We start from the raw sequence: 7,179 nt of genomic DNA on the forward strand, positions 1-7,179 counted from the left end.
CGGAGATGGCGTGACTCGCGTGGTGTCACAGATACTCCCACAGGGACCCCGGAGAGACCTGCAGAACGTTACAGCCAAATGAAAGCGAAGCCGAGGGGGAGGCAGATGTGGCCACTGTAAACAGTCTGGTTTCTGAATGTGAACCAGGCTCTGGCCCAGGACTTCAGGTAAACATCTGTGTCAGCGCCCAGCCCCACCTCCGGGGAGGCCCGGGGGTCTGCAGCGCCTGCTCTGGGACACGCCAGAGTGACCGCCGAGACGCTTCGTAATTAGGCGAAATTGGTCTTGCATTCCTTCACTAAATCCCCCAGATCGCTGCAATTTTAGGTCTTCTCAAAAATGAAAACATTTGGTAATTAAATGATACAAGTGAAAAAAAGCATAGAATGTTCTGTCAACTGGAAAATACCAATTAAGGACGCAGTTCTGCCTTTCCGCCCACCTTGGGCTGAGCTGAGCGCTTATCTGGCTGTGAGGACTCTGCTGGGAGAAGGGTGTGGGGCAGGGCCCCTCCCTGGAGACGCCCCCCCGCAACCCCGGGGGAGGACGGATGGGCCGGGGCCTGGCCGGGAAGGGCCGGCTGCTGGGAGGGGCTGGGGAGGGGGCCGGCTGACCGTGGCTCAGGGACACGGGGATTTGGGGCTGGGAGGCCCCAGTACAGCATCCAGCTGTGTGGCAGCACCAAGGACAGTGGCCGTGCTGGCAAATGTCAGTCATTAGTTTGTTTCCCTGCTGGCTGGCTGGGTCCCCTGCCCTGTCCTTCACTCTGGGAGGAAGACAGTGCCCGATTGTGGTGGGCAGGAGATTCGTGTGCATCTGCCTTCACAGACAGTTATTCACGTAAAATGCTTATAGATTCCGGTTTTATTCCAGTTTATCTGTTTTCCATTATTTTTCAAATCACATTTAATGTTACCTGTTTGATACCATAAAACATTTAACTGGCTCCAGAAGTTCCAATTTCCTGCTTCACTCCTTTCTGGTTTACCTTTCATGTGGGCTTTGTTTGCAAGAGTAACTTGCCATGTGCATGTTTTGTCCTCCCTCTTGTTTCTTACACACAAGGTTGCACACAGTATAACCTCCTTTGTTTTAAAGCTTATTATGTCTTTTTAAAACATACTTTTTATTTGGAAATAATTATAGACGCACAGGAATTTTCAAAAATAGAATCTAGAGTCCCATGGACACCTCACCCGTTCCCCAGTGTCCCTCCCCTTAACTATAGCACACGTGACCCCAGGACCCGTCGTCATTCCGTGTGGTCTGGTTGGAAGGGACAGTGTGACATTACCACCCATCCCCGTAGCCATGCCCTTGACGGTCACAGACCCCACCCCACCCCTAACCCTCAGCTACCACCTGCCTGTCTTCTGTGGCTATAATTTTGTCTCTTTCAAAATGATACATATATGGAATCGCACAGTATGTGACCATTTGAGGTTGGCTTTTTCCCCTTGAGACCATTTATGCTATTGTGTGTGTGAATAGTTTATTTCTTTTATTGATCAGCAGTCTCCCATGGGATCCACAGACTAATGTTTGAAGGATATTTTAGTTTCCAGTTTTCGCTATTACAAATAACACTCCTATGAACAGTCGTATGTGTGTGTGTGTGTGTATGGACATAAGTTTTCTCTTCTGTGGGATGAATGCCCGGGAGTGTGAGTGCTAGGTCCTAGGGTAAAGTGTATGCTTAGTTTTTTTTTGTTGTTGTTGTTGCTTTTTTTTTGCGATATGTGGGCCTCTCACTGTCGTGGCCTTTCCCGTTGCCGGACGCGCAAGCTCAGTGGCCATGGCTCACGGGCCCAGCCGCTCCGCGGCATGTGGGATCCTCCCGGACCGGGGCACGACCCCGTATCCCCTGCATCGGCAGGCGGACTCTCAACCACTGCGCCACCAGGGAGGCCCGATGCTTAGTTTTTTTAACAGACTGTCAAACTGTTTTCCAGAGTGAATGCCCCCTTCTGCATCCCACAGCTGGGTGTGTGATCTCCAGCCTGTGGGATTGTCAACACTTTTTTTTTTTTTTTGCGGTACGCAGGCCTCTCACTGCTGTGGCCTCTCCCCTTGCAGAGCACAGGCTCCTGATGCGCAGGCTCAGCGGCCATGGCTCACGGGCCCAGCCACTCCACGGCATGTGGGATCTTCCCAGACCGGGGCACGAACCCGTGTCCCCTGCATCGGCAGGCGGACTCTCAACCACTGCGCCACCAGGGAAGCGCAAGATTTATTTCTTTTACTCCAGATGAATTAGCTGTTGTTGCCCTTGAGTGGCAGGCTGTCCTTTTCCGTGTTACGTAAAGATGCCACATCTACCTTACCCTGAGTCAGGACGGGTGGGCTTGCTGGAGTGCCCGGGTGGGCTTCATTGTCCTGTCTCTGCCTCATCTTGAGCTGGCAGGCTGCTCTTTCATTACTGGTCCTTTGTAGTTTGTTCTAATATCTGTCTGGGAAATCTCTACTCATTCTGCTTCCTTTGTATTTTGCTTTCAAAAAGTTAATAGCTACTCTGTATATATCCTCTTTAATAAGAACTTTAAGGAAACTCGGTAAGATACAAATAGTCCATTCTTTTAAGTGGGATGGAATTAAATTTGTAGATTCACTTTCGGAGAATTGAAGTTCGACTGAGCTTTCCCAGTCAAGGAACAGGTAATATTCCCCTTCATTTATTTAGATCTTTTCTTTAGGAGAATAGGCTCTTAGAACTTTTTTTTTATATATGAAATTTTCTTCATTTATTTTAGTTTTTTGCCAAGGAGTTTTCTATAGTATTCTATGATTTCTGAATTAGAAATGGGAAAAGTTATCACATGAGATTTTCTGTACATGGTATATAGAAAACCTGTTGATTTATGGGGTTGTATCTTGTACTGAGATTTTATTTGTTTTAGCAGTTTTGTCTCCTCCTTTTAAATAGTTTAAATTCCATTTACTTTTTATTTTGTCACGATGCCATCATCCAAAACAATGCTAAGCAGAATAGGTCGTAGCTTTTTTCTTCTAATGTTTCACCTTTACATGAAGTTTAGCGTCAATTTCTGACGGATGGATTTTAGAAGTTAAAGACATTGCTAGCTTTTCAAGTCTTTCCCTTTTTTCTAAAAAAAATGAACGCTGAGCTTTAAGCTTTAGGACTTTGAACTTGGTTGAACATATAAGTCTTTGCAGCTTATATCTGAGATATTCATAGATTTTTATCATTTGTGAAGTTTCAGGATTTCATAAATCGATTGTCTGCTAGCCTTATCTTTCTGGCAGAATCCATCCTTGGGTTAGTGCCTGGCACAGAGTAGACGCTGGATAAACATTGTCACCTAAACAAGTGAGTGGAGGGGAAAGAATGTGGAGAACCCCCCCTCTGTGGTTCTGGCACGAAGGGCCTGCGGAAATCAGGGGAAGGGGGAGGTACCCAGGCCCCACACGAGAGCACAAGGCAGTGATGGCCGCCGGCATGGAACAGAATCCCAAACTCAGCCCTCCTACTGGCCAGAAGGACCAATCTCTCCCTAAGGTCCTGGCAGAACAAGAGAGCAGCCCATTCTGCTACATCCATGTATCCCATGTTCTGCTGCTCTGGCCACAGTGGCTGCCTTCAACAGCGTTTTTCAAGGTGACAGAAGAGGAAGGTACAGGGAATTGCTGTCGTTTGATAAAGCAGGGGGTTAATGGAACCAGCCTAGAAGACTGTCAAGTGATGGAACTACCATGGTTCCTCATGCAACCACAGAGATCACTCCAAGGAGGACTTAAACGTAGGAGCTAAAAGTAAAACTGTTACAAGAAAACACAGGAGAAAATATCTGTAGCCTTGGTCCAGGCATGACTCCTCACATATAACACCAAAAGCATGATCCGTATAAGAAAACACGGATAAATTGGACTTAATCAAAATTAAAATTTTGTTATGCTTCAAAAGACACCACGAAGAAAATAACATTAACCCCTCATACTATCCCCTCATGTTTAAAAGTGTCTGGGGGACTTCCCTGGTGGCGCTGTGGTTAAGAATCTGCCTGCCAATGCGGGGGACATGGGTTCGAGCCCTGGTCTGGGAAGATCCCACATGCCACAGGGCAACTAAGCCCGTGCGCCACAACTACTGAGCCCACGTGCCACAACTACTGAGGCTACATGCCACAACTACTGAGCCTGCGCTCTAGAGCCCGCAAGCCACAACTACTGCGCCCACGAGCCACAACTACTGAAGCCTGTGAGCCTAGAGCCCGTGCTCCACAACAAGAGAAGCCACCGCAATGAGAAGCCCGCACAGGGCAGCAAAGAGTAGCCCTCGCTCACCACAACTAGAGAAAGCCCGCGCGCAACAGTGAAGACCCAACGCAGCCAAAATTTAAAAAAAAAAATGTTTGGGGCAGGAGGTGAAATTTCCTGTTGACTGTTCTTTCCTTCACGTAAACCACCCCCGTTGTCCTCTGGGCCCAGTGTGGCTGGGTGGGCAGTGTGGGGAGGGTTAGGGAGGCCGGGGACTGTGGTGCCCTCTGGCACTCAAGTTCCTTCAACCTGGGAAATTTTAGGATTGCCTCTTTATCATTCGTACTACAATGTACATATAGGAAGGAGTGCATTTCTTCTCAAACCCTCTTAATATGAGCGTTTTTTAAAAAGTGTTTCTTTAATTCTGGGGAAAACTCTCTCAATTATTTCTTCAAATATTTCTTTCCCTCCAGAGTTCCTCCTCTCAACCTCAAATTCCTATTCTTTACATGTAGGCCCTTCTGCTTTTATTATCCATATCTTTTAGTTTTCCTTTTATATATCCATTAACTTTTCCTGCTTCTTTTGGGCAAACTCTCCCCACGTGGTGTCTGCCTTGCTTGTTACATGGGAGCTCGGCACCTTGTATTCCTCCAGAGGCACCCAAGGGACACCCCCCCCCCCCGGAAACATGGGAGCACACAACCATTAGAAGAGGGTGGGAGAGAACAGCAGTGAGGAGACAGGTGTCTGGGGTCAGGGAGAGGCTTTGGAGACGCCTTGGCATGTGGTTTTAAACACAGGAGTGACGGAAGTTGATAGAAGGCAGGGAGCTTGGATACAGCAGTCACTTCACGGCTTCAGTCCTGGGGGCTGTGGTCAGCAGCTCAGCTCTCACGCTGGCAGCACCCGGGCACCAGCAGCTGGAGCCACAGCAGCCCATGTTCCGGTGGGTGGAGGGTGGAGTAGGTCAGAGGAGCAGGTGGGGAGAGAGGGCAGGTGCTCAGGTGTGGAGCCTCCAGGACTGGGAACCTCTATATACCTGCCAGGGCCAGGTGAGATCTGGGCACATGGTCACCTCCTTGTGTCTATTTGTGCCATCATCCACAGACATGTATTTCAATTTAAAAATAACTCTATCATTCACTCTAATTAGTTCACACTTTGCATGCTTACTTTTTTGCATTTTTGTGAAAGTCAACCTGGGAGGCTGTGGGGTTCCTGTCACCTCCATTTCACGGCAGAGGACGCAGGTTTGGGGACCCTCTGGCTGGAGGGGCTCAGCCCAGCCTCCTCATTGCTCCATTTGCACAGCCTCTGTCCCTCCAGGCCCCCAATTGTCAGTGGGAGGGTCTGTCGAAGAGGTGGACCTTATTCAGGGAAACGCCAACTTTGACCCTGAAGCCAGAAACACCCACGTGAGGTGAACTGAACGGCTTCTGGGGGCAGAAGACCTAGCAGCTCAGAGCCGTGAGCCTGGGGCTGGAGCTCAGCGGTTGACCCCAACCCTGGGCTGGGGGCCCCTGGTCCTGCTTGCTGAGCCTCCCTGGAGTCGGGAGCACCTGAGAAGCTGAATGAGTCTCGGGTGACGCTGGCCTCAGACGCAGGGCCATCCCGGGCTTGGCACAAGGGAGAGGCTGCAGCACAGGTGGGACCAGGTACCGAACACCTGGGGGCAGAGGCAGGCGGTCGCACGAGGGCTTGGAGGGGAAGGACGCAGCGTCCGGCCCTGCATGGGGTCAAGTACCAAGTGCTTCTCTATTCAATCCCCAGAACTAGAGGAGGCCTCAGCGCACAGCCAGTAAATAAATGTGTAAGCCTATCATGTGATAAATTGGGACCCAGCATCCTGGCCATCATTTTAGGATGGTACCCACAACTGTCTCCTGAAGCTCTTACCTGGGACGTAAACTAAGGAAGCGGCTCTTTGTGAGACCGTGAGATCAGAACGATGCTCCGAGGAGACTGAGACTTCAGAGCAAAGGGCATCGCACCCAAGTCCAGGCGGGGCTCTGTCCGGCAAGTCAGGGGTCAGCACACCCGCTTCATCTCCCCGGCCTCTAAGCCTGGAGTTACATCTAATTAACTTGCCCCAAAGCGCCCAATAGCATCTGTAACTGCCCAGCAGACCCCACTCCCTGCCCCAGCACCCGGCCCAGCGTCTGCTCATGGGGGTTACTGTGGCGACATCCACAGAGACCGACGTCGAGCCACAGGGCTGTATGTCTGAGGATCACCAAGTGAAGATCTTCCTGGTCCCAGGACAGCATCACCAGCAGAGGTGACCGGAGCCCCCATCCTCCGGCTGCAGGGAAACACATGCTCCAGGGAGCGCTGGCCGCTCATCAGGGAGCCGGCAGGGAAGATGGTCCTGGCTGATGCCAGGTCAGTGGCGATGGTTGGTGCCTATGTGTTGTTGAGACTGGTTTGGAAAAACCTGGGAAAGCCGTCAGCTCAATGCTGCAAGCAGTGTCCTGTCTCCTGAGAGGCGTGGTGTGAATCCACTGTGGGAGAGTCAGCGCATAAGCGGCAGGGTTGTGTCCGAGCCCGAAAGCTCCAGACAAGGAGGGCGAGGACCTCCTGCTTCCACCCGCCCTCGCCTTGGTCCCGAATCAGGACGCCTGGGAGTCCACGCGTAACAACTTCGGGCTGGGGAGCTGGGAAGGACGCCTCGGCCTCCGGGCTGCCCCCGGATCAGCCTCTTCCCGGCAAAGGGCCTCCTCGGGGCGAGGGCGCCAGAAGGAGGAGCAGGTTTCCAGGGCGCCAGAGGCCTTCAGAGTCGCGGGTCATCACGTATGGGACAGCCGCGGCCCAGTCGGCCCATCGCACCCTCTTCTCCAGGACTGGGGGAGGGCTGAGCCTGCCATGGTGATTACGAAACTCATAGAGCAATGCAAAGGACCTAGAAAGGGCTTCCCTGGTGGCGCAGTGGCTGAGAGTCCGCCTGCCGATGCGGGGGAC

Source organism: Lipotes vexillifer, unplaced genomic scaffold, assembly GCF_000442215.2.
Source record: "Lipotes vexillifer unplaced genomic scaffold, Lipotes_vexillifer_v1.1 scaffold1094, whole genome shotgun sequence".
Taxonomy (NCBI): Eukaryota; Metazoa; Chordata; class Mammalia; order Artiodactyla; family Lipotidae; genus Lipotes; species Lipotes vexillifer.